The 19846-nt window shown below is 40.7% G+C and overlaps 1 protein-coding gene across 1 annotated transcript in view; it reads right to left on the bottom strand.

Annotated features, from left to right (window-relative positions):
• The window catches only part of GGCT (gamma-glutamylcyclotransferase), a 35822-nt gene extending 16404 nt beyond the window's left edge, over positions 1 to 19418 (bottom strand). Inside the window, exon 1 of the mRNA XM_060781844.2 lies at positions 19345 to 19418. The gene's annotated coding sequence lies outside the window, so the exon portion shown is untranslated. The remainder of the gene's footprint in view (positions 1 to 19344) is intronic.
• Between the last annotated feature and the right edge of the window lie 428 nt (positions 19419 to 19846).

The following is a 19846-nucleotide window of genomic DNA, read 5'->3' on the forward strand; positions in this document are numbered from 1 at the left end:
TCATTAGCAGATTTGTGCTTTTAGATCCCAGTGAAAGGATCTCCTAGGGCAGTGTTTCTCAACCTGGGAGTCAGGACCCCAGGGGGATTGCGAGGGGGTGTCAGAGGGGTCGCCAAAGACCATCAGAAAACACAGTATTTTCTTCTGGTCATGGGGGTTTTGTGTGGGAAGTTTGGCCCAATTCTTTCGTTGGTGGGGTTCAGAATGCTCTTTGATTGTAGGTGAACTATAATTCCCCACAACCTCAATTCCCAAGTAACAAGGTCTATTTTTCCCAAATTCCAACAGGGTTCACATTTGTTCATATTGGAGACAGGTGAACTACAACTCCAAAACCCAAGGTCAATGCCCACCAAAGCCTTCCAGTATTTTCTGTTGGGTCATGGGAGTTCTATGTGCCAAGTTTGGTTCAATTTCATCATTGGTGGAGTTCAGAATGCTCTTTGATTGTAGATGAACTATAAATCCCAGCAACTACAACTCCCAAATGACAAAATCTTTCCCCCACAACCACACCAGTATTCAAATTTGGGTGTATCGGGTATTGGTGCCAAATTTGGTCCAGTGAATGAAAATACATCCTGCATGTCAGATATTTACATTACGATTCATAACAGTAGCAAAATCACAATTATGAAGTAGCATCAAAAACAGTTTTATGGTTGGAGGTCACCACAACATGAGGAACTATATTAAGCGGCCGCAGCATTAGGAAGGTTGAGAACCACTGTCCTAGGGCATTTCCACACAGCTCTATGTCCCAGAATATGAAGGCAGAAAATCCCACAATATCTACTTTGAACTGAGTTATTTGAGTCCACACTCTGTGTGTTCTTTAAGTTGTGCTGGAGCATAGGTTTTATGGGATATTTTGAGAGAGAAATCTTCTCCTATAAAATTCTATTTAACTATTTTTCCTTTTGCAGAACAAAACAATCATTCCCAAAGTAGAAATACGACTTGTTCAGTGTGTGGGAGAGGGACATTATGGAGACTATAGGATGGGATGTGTGCGTGCATCAGACCTTCCCCCACACCAAACCCACATCACAGCATTAAAACTATTTCCAGTTACTAATAGGAAGGAATATTATCTGGTCATTATTTATTTAGAGTATTTATACCCCACTCTTCAGCCAAAAAATCTCCCAGAACAGCTTACAAATCATTAATTGGACAGTTTCCTGCCCTCAGACTTACAGTCTAAATAAGACATGGCACACACGGATTGCAGTGCAGGAAGGAATTAGTTCTAGGAGATACTGTCAACTCTTCTCTCCCTCCACGGCATCTGAGATGGAAGGAGGGCCTTTCATCATCTGCTGTTGCCCAGGCATTATTTGAAGACATCTTTCTGTTTTTACTGTATATTTACTTATGCAAACATACAAGCAAGTTTAGGTAGCTTAAAAAAGAAATAAACAAGTCTAAAAGGCTGAGACGTAGGCTGTAGCACCATAGTAATTTCCCACATATCCAGTTGGGATAACTTGGGGGAAAACACAATCTGTGTTTCACTTCACCCTAAGGATAGGGAATAATGAATAGTGAATTAACACATGAAAAACGCAAGGTAATAAAGAAGCCCCCGTGGCACAGTGGGTTAAACCACCGACCTCCTGGACTTGCTGATCGAAAGGTTGCAGGTTCAAATCTGGGGAACAGCATGAGCTCTTGCTGTTAGCCCCAGCTTCTGCCAACCTAGTAGTTCAAAAACATGCAAATGTGAGTAGATCAATAGGCACTGCTCTGGCGGGAAGGTAACCGAACTCCATGCAGTCATGCCAGCCAAGTGACTTTGAAGGTGTCTACAGACAATGCCGGCTCTTCGGTTTAGAAATGGAGATAAGCACTAACCTCAAGTCGGAACGACTAGATTTAATGTCAGGGGCAAACCTTTACCTAAAGCAGTTGCTTCTCCAGGCAGACCATGCCACTGTAAAATATTTGTATTTATATCTCTATATCAGTCCAATTCTGTTTTATTTAGAAGGAATGCTGATAGGGCTGTGCAAAAAAGTCATTTGTGCCTCATATGTCATATTATGTTGTAAGATTCATACATATGATATGATATTAAGAAACGTGCAAAAAAAAACTTAAGAATCAAAACACCTATGACTTTTCGTTACAGTTAGCAAACTTTGTAAGGCTCCCAAAGTCAGATTCATTTTCAGCACAGGGAGTGATTGACCCATTATTTGCTGATCTCAGGGCGCATCCAGACAGCCCCTTTATTGTGGTAACTCCCACAATAAAGAAGGGGCTGTCCAGATGATGTCCTGGACAATCCCGAATTAATTTGCTACAAACCAGGAAAGCCCTGGTTTGTAGCACATTAATTAAATAGTGGATTTAATCCACCTCTTATTGGAAGGTGCAGGATACACTATTTCCAGTGTCTGGACTGCAGACACTGGAAATTACAGCCTTGGAGCAGCTCTCCCAGTGTGTAGAAATGACACGCCGGGTTTTGGGGGGGGGGGCATGAGGAGGAGGAAAAACACACACCTCCTCCCGCTCCCCAGATGTGTCATTTCTATGTGCCAGGAGAGCTACTCCAAGACTGTAATGAAGATTGGGTAAGTTTTACTTACTTTTCAAAGGGTTTTGGGGGCTTTGGGAGAACAGGGAGGGTCCCCAGATGTTCTGATGGCCCTGCCATTGATTTTAATTGTGTCATTGTGTGTTGTTAATGTTATTGCTTTGTTTTTTGAGTTATTTTGTTGCTGTTGTTGTTATTGTTTTTACTATTGTATTTGGGTTCGTCCTCATGTAAGCCGCACCAAGTCCTTCGGGAGATGGTAGCGGGGTACAAATAAAGGATTATTATTATTAGGTTCTTGTGGGTTTTTTCGGGCTATAGAGCCATGTTCTAGAGGCATTTCTCCTGACGTTTCGCCTGCATCTATGGCAAGCTTCCTCAGAGGTTGTGAGATTATTATTATTATCATCATTATTATTCTGATGGGCTAGTCCTGCTGGAACAGCTGGACACCCACCCAAGAAAGCACGCGCTTTCTAGGATGGGTGTAGACAGGCCCTCAGGAACATCCGCGTTTTTAAAGCACGAATGATCCTGGGATAAAGGGCTGTCTGGAACAGCCTTCAGGGCATGAGTAAGGAATATTAATAGTATTCCTTTGTATGCATTCATTTGCTCTACATTGTAGATTTAATTTGGTGGCTATACTTCCAAAAAGTTGCCTTGTATTTCACACATTACGGTTTACAGCAGCGTCAATAATTATTCCCACTGCATTAATTTGTACTCACTTAATTTTTACTCATTGCAAACAAGATTACATTCTTGTATACAATTTACTTTTTACATTGGCATCTTGGTGACTTTTTAGAACCTCATTACAGAATGACATTTTTCCAAGTATAGAGAAGCAATTAGCTTGAGAAGGTTTTTTTTTTTTTGTTATAAACCATCATATGCCCAATTAAAACAAAGTCTTCATGCATGGATGATTAGCAAAATAGTCAGATGCCACAACACCTGTTCATTTATGAAGCCAACATCCACGTGCAAGTGATAATGTTATCATAGTTTATTTCAGTAATTGAGGACAGCAATGCCTCCCAGTACAGTCTTAATTTTTATATAGAACATAATCCTTGGTATAGCTATTGAGAAATCAGTCCTAATGAATTCTGAGATATTTACTCCAAAATAAGTACGTTCATTTGTTTGAGCCATTGGGCTGGCTATGTCCATTTCTTGAAACATACCATACCTGGTTCTTGTTACTCTGGCCTTGTACAGACATTCCAATTTGACTGCTGTAATCTGTTTCGTGGGCAAGTCCTAGGTCCCTTTTACACAGTTGCATAAAATCCAGATTATCTACTTTGAACTGGATTGTATGGCACTGTAGGAGAGCCCTTACTTTCTCTGCCTTAGAGGGAAACATTACCCCCCCCCCCAAAAAAAACAAAACAAAAACAACAAAACAAAGATCAAACAAAAGCTCATAACAATAGCAAAAGGGTTGTGCAGAGAAGCCTTTACACAGCCTTGTGAAACATCAGTCTGGCTGCTGTGTTTTATGCATGACTACTTCTGAAGTTTGCTTCACTGATCATATCAGCGGTGCAATGGTATAATTGGACCACAGTCACCCAAAGTAGTTACTTTACTCTCAGTTTAAGAACCGAAAACATAATGTCAGTGGACAGCAAAAGAAATTTTTTTAATGGACTCAAGGCTAACCTAAAGAAATATGGCACAGAAACAGAGAACTGGGAAGCCCTGGCTCTCAAGCATTCTAACTGGAGGTCAGCTGTTATGATCAGTGCTGTGGAATTCAAAGAGGCACAAATGGAGTGCAAAAGTGAGAAATGTGACAAGAGGAAGGCGTGTCAAGCAAACCCTTGCTGGGACCATCTTCAATCTGGAAATGTATGTCTTCACTGTGAAAAACCATGTGGATCCAGCATAGGTCTCTGCAGTCACTTACCGACCTACTGCCAAGACTCTTCCCTTGGAAGATAATCATACTCAGCCAAGAGTATTATCTCTCCCCAGGAATCAATCCTTTATGAACTTAGCAAGATTTAATTACTCAAGCCACTGCAACAATTTTTTCAACATAGGGCCTTTCCGGTAATCCCCGGTGGCGCGATAACCCTCAGTGGTGCAGTGGGTTAAACCGCTGAGCTGCTGAACTTGCTGATCAAAAGTCGCAGGTTTGAATCCAGGGAGTGGCGTGAGCTCCTGCTGTTAGGCCCAGCTTCTGCCAACCTAGCAGTTCGAAAACATGCAAATGTGCTTAGATCAATAGGTACTGCTCCGGCGGGAAGGTAACAGCGCTCCATTCAGTCATGCCGACCACATGACTTAGGAAGTGTCTACGGACAACTCCAGCTCTTCAGCTTAGAAATGGAGATGAGCACCACCCCACTGAGTCGACTGGACTTAATGTCAGGGGAAAACCTTTACCTTTATCTAGGGCCTTTCCACACAGTCATATAACCCAGAATATCAAGGCAGAAAATCCCATAATATCTGCTTTGAACTGGGTTATCTGAGTCCACAATGCTATATATTCCAATTCAAAGCAGACAATGTGAGATTTTATTCAGCTGTGTGGAAGGGGCCTAGGAGGAAACAAATATAAGGGATACGGCAAATGCCATAATTGTCTTCAGTAATAATAATAAAAAAAATCTTGGAATTTCAGTGTTTTGAGTCCTCACTCCATCACAACACTGCTTCTTAAACTGTGGGTCCTGACCCTAAATGGGGTCACTTTAGCTCAATGTTGGGGTCATGAAAAAATTGTCAGTTAGCTTTCTTAGGGCCCTTCCACACAGCCATATAACCCAGAATATCAAGGCACAAAATCCTGCAATATCTGCTTTGAACTGGGTTATCTGAGTCCACACTGCCATATATTCCAGTTCAAACCAGATAATGTTGGATTTCATTCAACTATGTGGAAGGGGCCTCAGGGTCACCTAGTAGATGTTTTAGATGTTTACAATATATACACACTCTCACACACATGGATCTGTTTTGCAGTGTTTACTGTGGATTCTGAAGAAGATGCTTCAGCTGTACAAGGGAAATCAGTAATGTTGCACTCAAATTCTTCTGTGAGGGATGCATTCTCTTCTGTGTAATTTCAATTTTTTGCTTGCAGAAGATTTGCATTCCTGTTTCCAGTGTTTACGTATGCACTGTCTGACTCTGTGAGTGACATATTGATGCCTGTCAGCAAGCAAGGCTTATGTCAAAAGCAATGCATTGAACAATGTTCAATGTAACGAGGCTTTGCAACCATTAGGTGCCACTCTGACTCTACAAAAAGAAAACTGCAAAGGATGACTGAGCAGGTTTCTTTTCAGAACTACATTTTAGGGAAGGGAATCCTACGCCCATGCTGATTATATATATATTGTGGCAAGGAAGAAGTTATATTCTTCTCTTAATCCTTATGACATCCCATGTCATTGCTTTAAAAACGTTTGTATATTTTTAGAAGCATGTTCTTCTGAATCATTTTTCTTTCCTTTCCTGGCAGGGTCTGTTTCTCTTCTCCCATATTTTTGATTGAAATATATAAATTTAGAAAAGTTATAGTAGGCAAGAGCCAGCACTTACGTAGTATTTAGAACAGCCTATCTCAATCTTTTTCTCTCTGGAGGAACCTCAGGATACCTTTATAAGGTCTTAGGAAACCCTTATATAATTTTTAAGGGAATACCAGCATGATTAATAGAGTCACACAGTCAGTAGGGACTACAGGGGCCATCCAGTTGAACCCCATGCAATACAGGAACACACAAAATCCTTATGACAAATGGCCATCTAGCCTCTGTTTAAAAACCTCCAAAGAAGGAGACAGCACCATCATCTGAAGCAGCATGCAGTAAAGGTTAAGGTTTCCCCTTGACAATAAGTCTAGTTGTGTCTGACTCTGGGGTTTCGTGCTCATCTCCATTTCTAAACCAAAGAGCAGGCGTTGTCCATAGTCACCTCCAAGGTCATGTGGCCAGCATGACTGCATGGAGTGCTGTTGCCTTCCCACTGCAGCAGTACCTATTGATCTACTTACATTTGCATGTTTTTGAACTGCTAGGTTGGGAGAAGCTGGGGCTAACAGCGGGAGCTCATTCCGCTTCCCGGATTCGAACCTTCGACCTTTTGGTCAGCAAGTTCAGCAGCTCAGTGGTTTAACCTGCTGCACCATGAGGGGGCCCCAACGGCATATACCACTGTCAAACCCCACTTGCCATCAGGAGGTTTTTCTTAAAGCTAAGATGGAATCTCTGTTTCATTGCTCCTAGTGATAGTAGTAGCTAGTAAAGGTAAAGGTTGTCCCCTGACATTAAGTCCAGTTGTGTCCGACTCTGGGGGGTTGGTGCTCATCTCAATTTCTAAGCTGAAGAGCCGCCGTCGTATGTAGACACCTCCAAGGTCATGTGGCCAGCATGACTGCATGGAGTGCCATTACCTTCCCACCGGAGCGGTACCTATTGATCTACTCACATTTGCATGTTTTCGAGCTGCTAGGTTGGCAGAAGCTGGGGCTAACAGCGGAAGCTCACGCCGCTCTCTGGATTCGAACCTGCGACCTTTCGGTCAACACGTTTATCAGCTCCGTGGTTTAACCTACTGTGACACCAGGGGCTCCTAGTACTAACTACAGCTATAGTAGTAGCTACAATTGCAAAAAATAAGACTGCTCAGTATTCACTGAACCATCACATTCCCTGGATGACCCTTTGAGCCTGAGCTATCTCAAAATGATTCTTGTGATGGTAAACTGGGGAGGAAGGGAACCACATAAACCACTTTAAGCTCATTGGAGGAAATGTGGGAGATTGGCGTAACTAGTTATTAATAAGTAATGAACAAGTGGTAAATATTAGCCATTTTCTTATATAGCTCTGGTAGACCTAATAGTTATAGCCCAAAAATATCTTGAAGGCACCAGACCAAGAAAAGCTGTAGATTCCTTTTTTCCAAAACAGAGAAAAGAAGGAGCATGTTTGGTGAGTTCGCTCCATGTAGTCCTGAAAGGAACCTTATAAACATTTTATATCACAGTCTCCTTAATTAAGAGCAGAAATATCACATACATTATTAATAATTTCTTACACAGTGGCTTCAGACAAGTGCTCCATCCTTCAAAGTCTTTCCATAAATGGATAGATGACTTGATTATTTGTCACTTTAATCAATCTCCTGTTTATCTTTTCCCCAGATCCCTAATAAAGATCACAATAAGCATTATTATTGCACTGCTGTTGCTGCCAGAGTGCCTAGCGGTTCCAAGGAATCATTACTTTATATGATTATGTTTCACTTACGAGATTGGCGGACCAAAGCAATTATAAAATCTAGGACGCATTGACTTTCTGTAAATGTAAGCCTTTACGATTAGCCTTACAATACCTCACTTCTCAGGGTCTTGTGTTACAGGGCAGATGCTCAAAATATTTCTTTTGATACCTCTGTTAACAGCCATAATGGGGAAAGTGTAAGTATAGCAGTTGCAGAAAATAGCGACCTTTGTTATTATGAACTCATAATTGGAGAGTAAAGCATTGTCATGTCCTGGCAAATTTAAGAGGAACCATTGGCGTGTCATCACTGGAGATGTGTGCAATACAAGCCTCAGTGTCACTGAAGTCAGAAGTCCATTGTATCTCCTTACATAGAATAGTTATGTGTACTATTGTCCCTCTAATGCATTATCTTTCCCAGCAAGTAAATTCTGAAACTGAGCATCCTACAATAAGGACATTGAGATACCTCATTTGGGTATATCAATGGTTCCCAACCTTGTTTTGACCAGGGACCACTTGACCAGGGACTACTCTCCAACATTGGTAACAAAAGCGTTATAAATCCGTTTTTGGTCTACTTTCGATTTGGTTTGGTTATTTGAGGTGCTGATTCAGAAAACTGCATTGAATAGACCACATCTCTAGTTTCTGATACAGAACGTATGCCATCCAGTAGTCAACATCTGCTCGCCCAGTCACTCTAATGGTTTTGAGGCAATAGTGTAGTAATGGTGAGGCCATGGACCATATTTTTGTTCTTGCGGACCACTGGTGGTCCATGGACCACATCCTGGAAACCACTGAGGTATATGGAAAGGAAGAGCACATAGGCTAGGTGTCAGAAACTGAAGGCCTAGGGTCTAACCTGGTTCTTCTGGAATCCTATTCTTGGTCCTTTCAAGGTTTTGCAGTGGCCATAATCCCTTCCCTATGATAGCCCATCTTTTGTTCCAAAACCTTCCACCCCACATTCTAAATGGTTGAAATGCACCTCCTAGGACCTCTTCACGTGCACTGCTGGAATTGCCAAGGATTGTCACAAATCGTGGTGATTGTAGCAGTGCCTGTCCGAGGACGTAGGGATCTGTTGCCCCATGACCCACGCCATCCCGGTTTTCCCCCTGCCTCATTACATGAGGGGAAGTATTGGGCAGCCAGCTCAACCCATAGATTTTTATGGAAAGATGGCATGCCGCCTATCTCTCGCCACCAGCTATTTTTTGTTGGCAGTTATGCCACAGAGCTGCCCCAGAAATACTTCTTTGGTGGGCTCCATGGCAAAACTTCTAAATACTCGCTGCCAAAAATTAGCCTGTATGAAGAGGTCCCTAAAATTTATTTACTGGCATTAAGACTTCCAATCTAAACTATTGGCATTTTTTATCCTATCTTACTTTGATCCTGCCGAGCAGTGGAATGGAACTCCTAATAACTTCTCATGATTGACTTCAATCCTCAGGCTGAAAAAGGACCCCTACTCCTGATATGCCCTAGGGCAGTTTTCAAAACATTTCATGTTGGTGACGCATTTTGTAGACCTGTTTCATTTTGCAACACAGTAATTCAATTTCACTAGCAAACTAGAGGTTATGCCAACCCCTGATAGGAAATGCAGACACATACACAAATTGCAATAATGAAATGTATGGGGATACAACATATCTCATGAAAGCTTTTCATTTATATATTTTAAAATATATGATTTGTAAGATACTAGCATACATAAGATTTTTGTCATTTTTTATTAAGTTTGTGCTACACACCTACACAGTGCAGCCAACACACTAATGTGTCGCAACACATTTTGCAAAGTTCTTCCTTAATGAATGCAAAGGACAGCCAGCCAGGTCACATGCAGCTTTCCAGAGCCGAAGGGAATCCCACCCTCATTTTATTGTAAATACCCACCCCTGTAAATTCAAAATGTTCCCTATACTATCTGTAAAGACTGCAGAATCCTATACCCAAATCATCAAAAGACTGTCATAGTCGGACAGTGAAGGGGTAAAATAGGAACAAGGATACTACATAGTTGAACTGGGATCCAGCCCTTGTGTAGATTCAGCCTATGATGTGGAAATCAACCCCCTCTCTCAGCCTCCTTCCACAAAGCTGTATAAAATTCAGATTATCTTCTTTGAACTGGTTTATATGGCAGTGGAGATTCAGATAATCAAATTCAAAGCAGATGATGTGAATTATCTGCTTTGATAATATGAATTATATGGAAGTGTAGAAGGGGCGTCTGGCTCCTTCGACACAGCATACATAAAATCCACATTGAACTAGATTATATGGCAGTGTGGACTCAGATAATCCAGTTCAAAGCAGATATTGTGGATTATCTGCCTTGATATTCAAGGGGAATATAAATAAAGTGTATTATAGTTATTAATATTATTATTATTTGATACATAACAAGATTAGTACACAGCAATCAATATCACTATGCTGGCTTTTGCTTTTGATCACATGTCGGACTTCCCAAGTGTCTAGCACTGTGTGATGTATCGGCGAATAATGCGTGCAGATCCAAGTAGGGTGGTCTTTTGCAGCTGACAGGTGGTAATTTTGACAGCGCCGATTGTATTTAAGTGCACTCCAAGGTCTTTAGGCACTGCACCCAGTGTGCCGATCACCATTGGGACCACCTTGACTAGCTCATGCCGGACTCTTTGCAGTTCGATCTTTAAATCCTCGTATCGTGTCTGCTTTCCACTTGTTTCTCTTCAATCCTGCTGTCACCTGGGATTGCAACATTGATGATCCATACTTGTTTTTTAACACGATCATGAGGTCAGGAGTATTGTGCTCCAAAACTCTGTCAGTCTGAATTCGGAAGTCCCAGAGTAGCTTGATGTGTACATTTCCTGTAACTTTTTAAGGCTTGTGGTGATGGTGATGATGATGATGATGATGATGATGATGATGATGATGATGATGATGATTTGGTGTATGTTTGCTTCAGAATACCAAGGATGGCTTGGATCAGAAAATAAACACCAAAAATATATTTCTTTGAATGGAAGAAATGTTCCATACTCTTCTCCCAACCTTCCAACACAAAAGAATTATGCCTGGCAAAATATTTCTTCATTCTGATATTTTAAGAACCTATCTGGCAAGCAAAACAAAGTTTTAAAAGGCTGTAAGAAGAACCTTAGTATTGATTTCTCTTCAATGAAAATGCAATTCTCTTTCAATCCTGCCTTTCCAGTGCCTGTAGTGCTTTAAAATAACTAGGATCCAGGATCCATTATAAAGTATAAATGAATCATATAGCAGTTTGGATCAAAGATAATGGTGAAATTGTATACACATTGATTCTCTTTTGCAGCTTTTGCTGAGATGCATAATGGTAAATTCTATTATAGTTGACTCACTGCTGAGTGAGAGAACTTTTTATGGTGTGTACTGGTTATTTTTATCATGGTGCTAAAAAAACCCCCTAAAACAAAACATTGTGCTGAAAGGTGTGAAGTTTCAGTCCAGTAATAAGCCCAAAAAATGTTTCTCAACCATTTTAAGTAACATTTTCTTCAAAGGTGTCCAGTCTTTTCATTCATTTGGTTATACTCTGTGGTCCTATCCATAAGAACCCCCCAATTGAATAACTTTTAGTGCAGACAGGAGAAAGTTCAAGCTTGTGGCACCTGCAGTAATTTTAGTTGACAGATTTGATATATACATGAAAACTAGTGACTGGGTGTAGTGTCAGGTACAAAATAGTAGTTTGGGTGCTCAGCCAATTCCTTGGCCTGTTTTGGGTTGTTGACATATTCCAATTATGTCTTTATTTGGAAATATTCCACCTGTCCTTGAGTGTAGGACTTTATGACATGATAGGATTGTTGAACCATTGCCCTGGATTGGGACCATGTTTGATCTTTCCTTATCTCATGGCATTTTCATTATTACTGTATCACATCTTTTCAGTGATGAGAAAAACTTGTCAATGGCTCCAGTATTGCTGCTGTTGAACTATTGTCTCTGGTGTGATGGTTTTGTTTTACTACAGCAGTACGAGCCAGCATGGTTCTCCTCTTGTTCTCTTTTCTAACTCCAAACAGAGGTGAAGTCATGTTGCTTTGTGCTTTTTTTCTTCATTTGTTTTGCTGTAATTGTACGACTGCTTTGCTGTGGGATGGGAGGCTATCAACATACTGCAATTATGCAATTCCAGCAGCACCCTCCGTTTTCAAGAAGTATTGAAATGGCACAATTGTGCAATTGTGGCCTAAAAAGAAGAAAAATTGAATAAAGTACGTGTGCTATGTAGGATGGAAATGGGCAGGAAAGCAGTGTGGAAGACTGATTGTGGGAATATGCATCATTAACGTGGCACTGTAGAAATATTGGAGGGAAGATATGAAAATGATTATTTCCATATTGGCATGTTACCATTTGCTTAAATAATTTGATTACTGTGAATCAAGAAAATGGCATGACCAAGTCTATGGTCTGTCTGAGATGATCTTGTCTATGTGTTCCCCAAATTTCTGGGTGATTCTATACTTTGTAGTACATCTTTAATGAAGGGTGTTAAGAGTTCATCAGATAAGATCTTTTACTCGATGCCAGATTCCCTTTGAGACCTGTGAAGTCATTGTTTCATTTGATCCTTTTTCTCCATGGTAGCACCTGGAATGGTTCCAGGCTAGGCTTTTATCCTCACTGACTTAATTTAATGAGGGCAGCAACTAACATAACTTGAGAATAAGTTATGTTAGGGCCCTTCCACACAGCCCTATATCTCAGAATATCAAGGCATAAAACCCCACATTATCTGCTTTGAACTGGGTTCTCTGAGTCCACACTCAGATAATGTGGGATTTTCTACCTTGATATTCTGGGATATAGGATTGTGTGGAAGCGCCCAAAGTTGCTGTGGGAGTAAAGTCCAAAATAAATGGAATACTGCAAGCCAGCACATTTGGAAGCCAGAGAACATTTTCCAAGGCAGCAGAAAACCAGTTGTTTTGCTCCCTCATCCACAGAAAGCTCCCCATCAGTTAGGACCTACAGAAAAACAAGACCTGGCACCAGTCTACCTGTGTAGATTGTCTGTCTTGGTGGTGTTGTTTTCACAGGGGAGCAACAGTAAACATGACAAAGGAGTCTGGGAAAGTTGGAGAAAGCAGAACAGAGTTGCCAGTTGTCAGGATCTGTTTCCTCTTCTCTGGTTCTCAAAACAAGGGTAAGGACTGAGGACACTGCTTTGAAAAGTATGATGGGGGAGAATGGAGGGAAACACACACCCACACACTTCATTTGTTAGATTTGTTGTTTTTTTATGTCTGTACATCTGTTGTCAAGCCACAATAACCCTCCCCCCAAGATTTCCAGTTCACCAAGGGCTCAGAAATAAATATATAATGTTTCCTTTTTTTTTTAAAAAAAAAAAAGACCCTTTCTGGACTTGCAACCCCTCTAAACTCTAGCATATCTAACCCTTTAATAAATTGTATCTAAATTTCATGACTTTTTGTAACTTGTATCTTACTGTGTACTCTATTTCTTATATATAAAATGTATAAAACTTTTTTATAAAATGTAACAATATGTAGTCCTGAGACATGACCTCTCCATAATCCTGTTGAGATAATCCCATGAGAATAGGAAGGTTGGGCGAATCCCTTTGGCTGTTTCCCAGGCCAGATAATTACCAAAATCCATTGAGTATGTGTATGCAGAGATAGGTGACCTCTCGTGTCTGCCCAGATAAACTCAAACCTATTTGTCTAGTTATATAATTTACTCGAAGCCAAGAGATTACTGTCCGTAGAAACAGAGCCTCAGAGTATGTGCATTTATTAGAACCTCTTTATTGACAGCCAAGCCTTTGATTGCCAAAGAACATCACATTTTGTTCCAGGAGCCCCACACCTTTATCTTCCTATCTTTGTTTGGCATAGAACTGTATTTGAGCTCAAGAGAAGCCCATCAACATATCTTTGCCATTTGTTTTCCCTGGACTGGACCCCCTCCCCTCCAGGAGACACCTCTGCAGCTGATTGGTCTTTAACCAATCCCCAGCTGTCATACTCCCAGTAAAACCTGGTACAGATCCTAGCCAGCCTCTCTTCCAACCAACCAGAGGAGGGAGCGGGAAGTCTGAATAGCTGTCAGAATAGTATAAGATGTCTTGTATTTCTCTGTATGTTTATCCTTGTACATTTTGAAACAAATTGCTGTATTTGCATCCTTTTTCGCTAAATTGTAATAAATCTTGGCTTCAACCTAGTGAGTTGCTTGCTCTGTCCTGGCCTATGTAGTTTAGCATACACTCTCCGGGCACGGATTCTCTTATCCGTGGTTCTAGTTATCTACTATACATCTGCAGGTGATGGTTACTGTGTCATCAGCGGCTTCTTCTTCTTATAATGTCAGCATTTGAACATTACCAGGGCCCATCTCCCACACCACCTAGCTCTCAGGGCTTGGTTCCAAAATTCAGGACCTTGAATAGTCTTGAACTGATAACCCTAGAAAGGAATTGAGGGAAAAGGAAGGTGAGACAAGGGGGTAAATGGGTGACAAGTGAGGAGATAGGAACAGGCAAAGAAGGGGAGGGCCAGTAAGAGAAAGCAGCCATGATGACTGGGGTGGTAGGACTAATGCTCTTCTTCCCATCTCAAGTTGGGGGAGAACTTAGACTGCCATTGATGTGGACATCTAAAGCTTCCCCACACACAGTGTAAAGGACACTCCTATCATCTGTTTTACATTGGATTGGATCCAAAACAAGCCTCTCATCAAAGCATTGCCTAACCACATTCAATTTCACAGTGGTTTCAGGCAGTGCTGACTTGTCCTCAAATAAGAACCATCATTTATTTTCCTATTGGTTCTTCTGCCTTTTTCCACTGGGAATCTGTTGGGGGTGGAGGGATTAAGTTACTGCATACTTTGATCTGCTAGTCTTAGAAGCCGGCTATCATAGAATATTATGAGTGTTGGAATTCAAAATATTTTGCTTTCCCTCCAATTGATTCACCTTTCATTATAGGGAAACGTGGATATAACCATTTTAAATTGTTGGTCTCCACATTTAGTATGCTTGGGACTCTGCTTGAAGTGAAGTGTATGTACTTGAAAATTTTCTTCCTTGTTTTCCTAAATTGTCTGTCTTCTTGTCTTTCTTTCTTAGGGAGAACTGCATCTGAGCGTGGAGGAAGGTTGTGGAGATGAGTAGCTGATGGGATGAGATTCAGCACCTACTTCCTACAGTCTCCTTTTGCTGTTCAGTTCTTTCTTATTCATGCCTCTTCTACACTGCCATATAATTCAGATTATCAAAGGAGATAATCTACATTCTCTGCCTTGAACTGGATTATCTGAGTCTGCACTGCCAATTCAAAGCAGATAATCTAGATTTTATATGGCAGTGTAGAAGGAGCCTTGGTTACGTCTGAGGGTGCATCTACCTAGTAGAATTAATGCAGTTTGGCACCACTTTAACTATCATTGCTCAGTGCTATGAAATCAGTTTTACAAAGTTTTCTGCTTCTTTGCCAAAGAGTCTGGTATCTCACCCATCTATAATTTCCAGGTTTCCATAGAGTGAGCCATGGGAGTTAAAATGGTGTCAAATTGCATTAATTCAATTTAAAGAAATGAAGGCATCTATTCAGAAGTAAGCCCTTCTGCATTCAGTGAAGCTTACTTTCAGGTATGTTAGCACAGAGTGCAGCCTTTGTTTGGCCATCAGTCTGCCAGGCTTTTGATGTTGTAATGGGTCAGTGACTCTTCAACATAATGCTTTTTACAGCTGGAGCAGAGTTTAGCAGAGGCTCTTGGGAGCTTCTTAGAGAAGCCTTTTAAAATTATTTCCTTCCTAAATATGGTATTATGTGAACAAGAGATCACTGTGAAGATACGATCACAAAAACCTGTGATGTGCTCTGCAGAACAAGATGTTAAAAGAACAAATATAGAACACTAGATTGTCCCTTCCTTTGTAACAACCTCTCTATGAACTCCTCTAGAGCTAATTTTTGTCACTAGTATTATAGTGTGCACAGAACCCCCCTTTTTGTGTCAGGAGTTACTTGAGAAACTGCAAGTTGCTTCTGGTGTGACAGAAATGGCTGTCTGCAAGGACGTTTCCCCGGATGTTTTGCGATCCTGTGGGAAGCTTCTCTCATGTCCCCGCATGGGAAGCTGGAGCTGACATATGGGAGCTCACCCTGCTCCCAGATTCAAACCATTGACCTTTCGGTCAGCAGTCTTGCTGACACAAGGGGTTAATCCATTGCACCACTGTGGGCTCCAGAACCCCACAGAAAGACAGAAATGTTTATTTATTCATTTTCTCAGATCATACCTCTACCGTGCCCCTGGTGAAAAAATTGTGTTTTGACAAAAAAAAAATTGCATCCAGTTCCAATGGCTTCAGATGGTATCACTTCACTTCAGAAGCTAAGTTAGATGGGTCTAGCATCGCCAAGTTTCCAAAGGGAAGAGGGAGACAACACGAACACTCGACAAAATCAATACAAATGTTTTGTTTAACATTCATTTTAGACAAAATGAATCAGTCACTTAAGGTGGCAGATGTTTTAGGAGCTCAGAAAAGGAAAATAGCTATGCATTACATAACTTGTTCACTCCATAAGCAACCCTACTACAGGAAGAATGCAGTCACTGGCATTGAAATAATACTGGTCAGATTTTGAATGTGAATTGAGGGCATGGGAAGGGGGTAGAAGTGTCATCTTGTTCTTTGTCTCAGGTCCCTTCTACACTGCCATATAATAGATAATCTGCATTAGCTGCTTTGAACTGGATTATATGAGTCTACACTGCCATATAATCCAGTTCAAAGTAGATAACCTGGATTTTCTATGGCAGTGTAGAAAGGATCTCGGGCTTTTTCTACACTGTTTTGGATGGTTTTGGTTAGTAATAACTTTCTTCCTCAGGGCATTACCATGAACACATAACTCAAGAAATACCTCAAAAAGCCACAATACTTTTAGATTAGATTATTCTCATAATTTTGTTCTCATTCATCTATCTTAAATTACAGTCCTAAACTCATACATTACAGTTGAGTCCAAGACAGTGGCCAGAAGCTGGAACAATCATTACACAGAAATGTCCATCACATCAGACCCTTTGGTAAAATAATACTGAGCAAATTTCTTCCAAGAGAAGATTACTGAGCCATCATTCGGCAAACATTTTTTTCTTCTCCATTTAAATCACAGAGCACTTAAACCAAAGCGCTGATTCACTGGATTTATACTCATGGAATGCTGTAAAAATGACATATCCCAGGCCACACAACAAGTTAGATGACTAAATAGGGATTTGAATGTGATCTTCTCTTGAGTGACAGGGAAAATTGATGTCCCCTCCACATTTCTATTTCTACTTTTTCTATTCTTTCGGAGGGCTGTTTGTCAGGAGTTTTTGAATTTACACTATGGGCCTTCTTACATTTCTTTTTTTTAAAAAAAAACAGGCTGGTTTTGTTGAGCTGGACTTATAGATAATTTTTTCTCCTGTACCATTTTTTTACACTGATAGTCTCAATGAGAAATTGCTGTTTCACTAATACATTATAACACTGCAACAAACAAAAGGATTTAAAGGGGAAGAGGAGGAAATGTATTATTCCCACATTTTTTTTCACTTGCGGGTAAGAATATAATGTTTCAACTGGTGCTTGGAATGGCCAGAAAAATAACCCTTTACTATAGAAATGTTATTTAGAATATTTTAAAATCAGATTTACAGCAAGAAATGCCACAATTTCTGGATACATATACCCTATTTGGGGGAGCTCCATGGGCCCCTTCCACACTGCTATATAATCCAGATTATCAACACAGGCAATCCAGATTATCTGATTTGATTATATCAGTCTACACACAACCTAGTTCAAAGCGGATAATCTGGATTTTATATGGGAGTGTAGAAGGAGGAGGAGGAGAATAATGACAAAAACAACAACAACAACAACAACAACACTTTATTTATATTCTGCCCTTCTCCCTGAGAGGACTCGGAGCAGATTACATTATATAAACAGACACAGGCAAACATTCAGTGCCTTGGTACATGACATACAATGAAACACACATACATGGATAAAGGCAAAGGCTACTCCGTTCATTTCCGGCTCTGGAGTCAGTGCTCATCTTTGGCCCTAGGGGAGGTGTCGGTAGACACCTCTTGGTCCTGTGGCTGGCATGACTGCTTGCATCTTTTTGTCTTTTCCCATCAATGCGGTACCTATTCATCTATTCACTTTTGCATGTTTTCAAACTGCTAGGTTGACAGGAGCTTGGGCTAACAGCAGGAACTCACCCCATCCCGTGGATTCAAACTGCCAAGCTTCAGGTCAGCAGTTCAGCAGCACAAGGATTTAACCCATTGCGCCACCTCGAAGTATTGCTTGTCTAGAAGGGGCCTTAGTCAATAAAATGTCTTGCTCCATCACTTGTTACTTCTCTTGCCAGGACAATATCCATAGCATGAGTATACCTTGTCTGTAATGTTACTTACTTCTAAGGATTTCGATTCTTAGGGGGAAATGTACACATAAACCTTGAATGAAAGCTGAAAAGAGGCAGATAGGAACAGGAAATATTCATCAAAATGTAATTTTGTTTTTAATTTATTGTCGAAGGCTTTCATGGCTGGAATCACTAGGTTCTTGTGGGTTTTTTCGGGCTATAGAGCCATGTTCTAGAGGCATTTCTCCTGACGTTTCGCCTGCATCTATGGCAAACATCCTCAGCGGTTGAGAAGGTCTGTTGGAAGTAGGAAAAATGGGTTTATATATCTGTGGAATGGCTGGGGTGTTTTTAATTGTTTTTAAAAAGTGCAAATTGCTACTAAAATGATGCAACACCTAAGAGGAAGTCTATGAAATGTCTATAGTGCAATAAAATCCAGGCTTTTAAAGATGTAGGCTTTTAAGATCAATTAAGGGGTTCTGTGGTTTTTAACTTAGAATATGTTTTAAAGGTTGTTAACTGGGAATTTTTAAATGCTCTTTATATTTAATATTGTTTTAATGTTTGCATATTAGAATATTTTAAATTGCATGCTAATGCTGTTTTTTAAGGGGCCATGGTAGTGCAGCGGGTTAAACCACTAAGCTGCAGAACTTGTTGACCAGAAGGTCGGCGATTCGAATCCGCAGGACGTGGTGAGCTTCTGCTGTTAGCTCCAGCTTCTGCCAACCTAGCAGTTAGAAAACATGTAAAGGTGAGTAGATCAATAGGTACTGTACCACATTGTCAGGAAGGTAACGGCATTCCATGCTGTCATGCTGGCCACATGACCTAGGAGGTGTCTAAGGACAACGCTGGCTCACTGGCTTTGAAATGGAGATGAGCACTATCCCCCAGAGTCGGACTCGACTAGATGTAATATCAAGGGGAAACCTTTACCTTTTTAATGTTTTTATGTTAAGCCACTATAAGTCTCCTTTTGGAGAGATAAAGCAGGGTAACAATAATAATAATAATAATAATAATAATAAGAAGAAGAAGAAGAAGAAGAAGGTAGAAAACTGGAGCTTACCTTGGACATGTTGCTTCTGAACAAGGCCGCAGAGAAGGCATAACACAACCGTGCAGTTTTCTTCAAAGCAGCTGCACAATTGGTGGTCTGTCTCAGTATAATTTTCTAAGCTGACTGGAATTTGTCCAAGTACAAAGCCAACAACTTCAGAAGTAACTTGATCTCCATACTAATTAAAAGTGATCCTTCTGACTCTTAAATCAAATGTTAGGTGGCTAACTGTATGCTGTTCCCTTAAATCATCGTGCTCTGGCATTCTTGGCAGCTTTACGAGGGTCACATTCTCTTTCTCCCTCTTTCAATCTCACCCACCTAAAAACAATTTCTTCAGTGTGCAGGGCCCAAATGCACATTTTCTTCCCACATCAAAGCACAAACTCTACATATCCCATTTTATTCATCTCTTCTACAAGCGGATTTATTTATCACCTTGAGAGAACAGCTTTTGGCTTTAATTCTAGCATTTGCCCACGTCCACTCTCACATGTCTGTTTCCCAAACC

Source organism: Anolis sagrei, chromosome 6, assembly GCF_037176765.1.
Source record: "Anolis sagrei isolate rAnoSag1 chromosome 6, rAnoSag1.mat, whole genome shotgun sequence".
In the NCBI taxonomy this organism is placed as follows: domain Eukaryota; kingdom Metazoa; phylum Chordata; class Lepidosauria; order Squamata; family Dactyloidae; genus Anolis; species Anolis sagrei.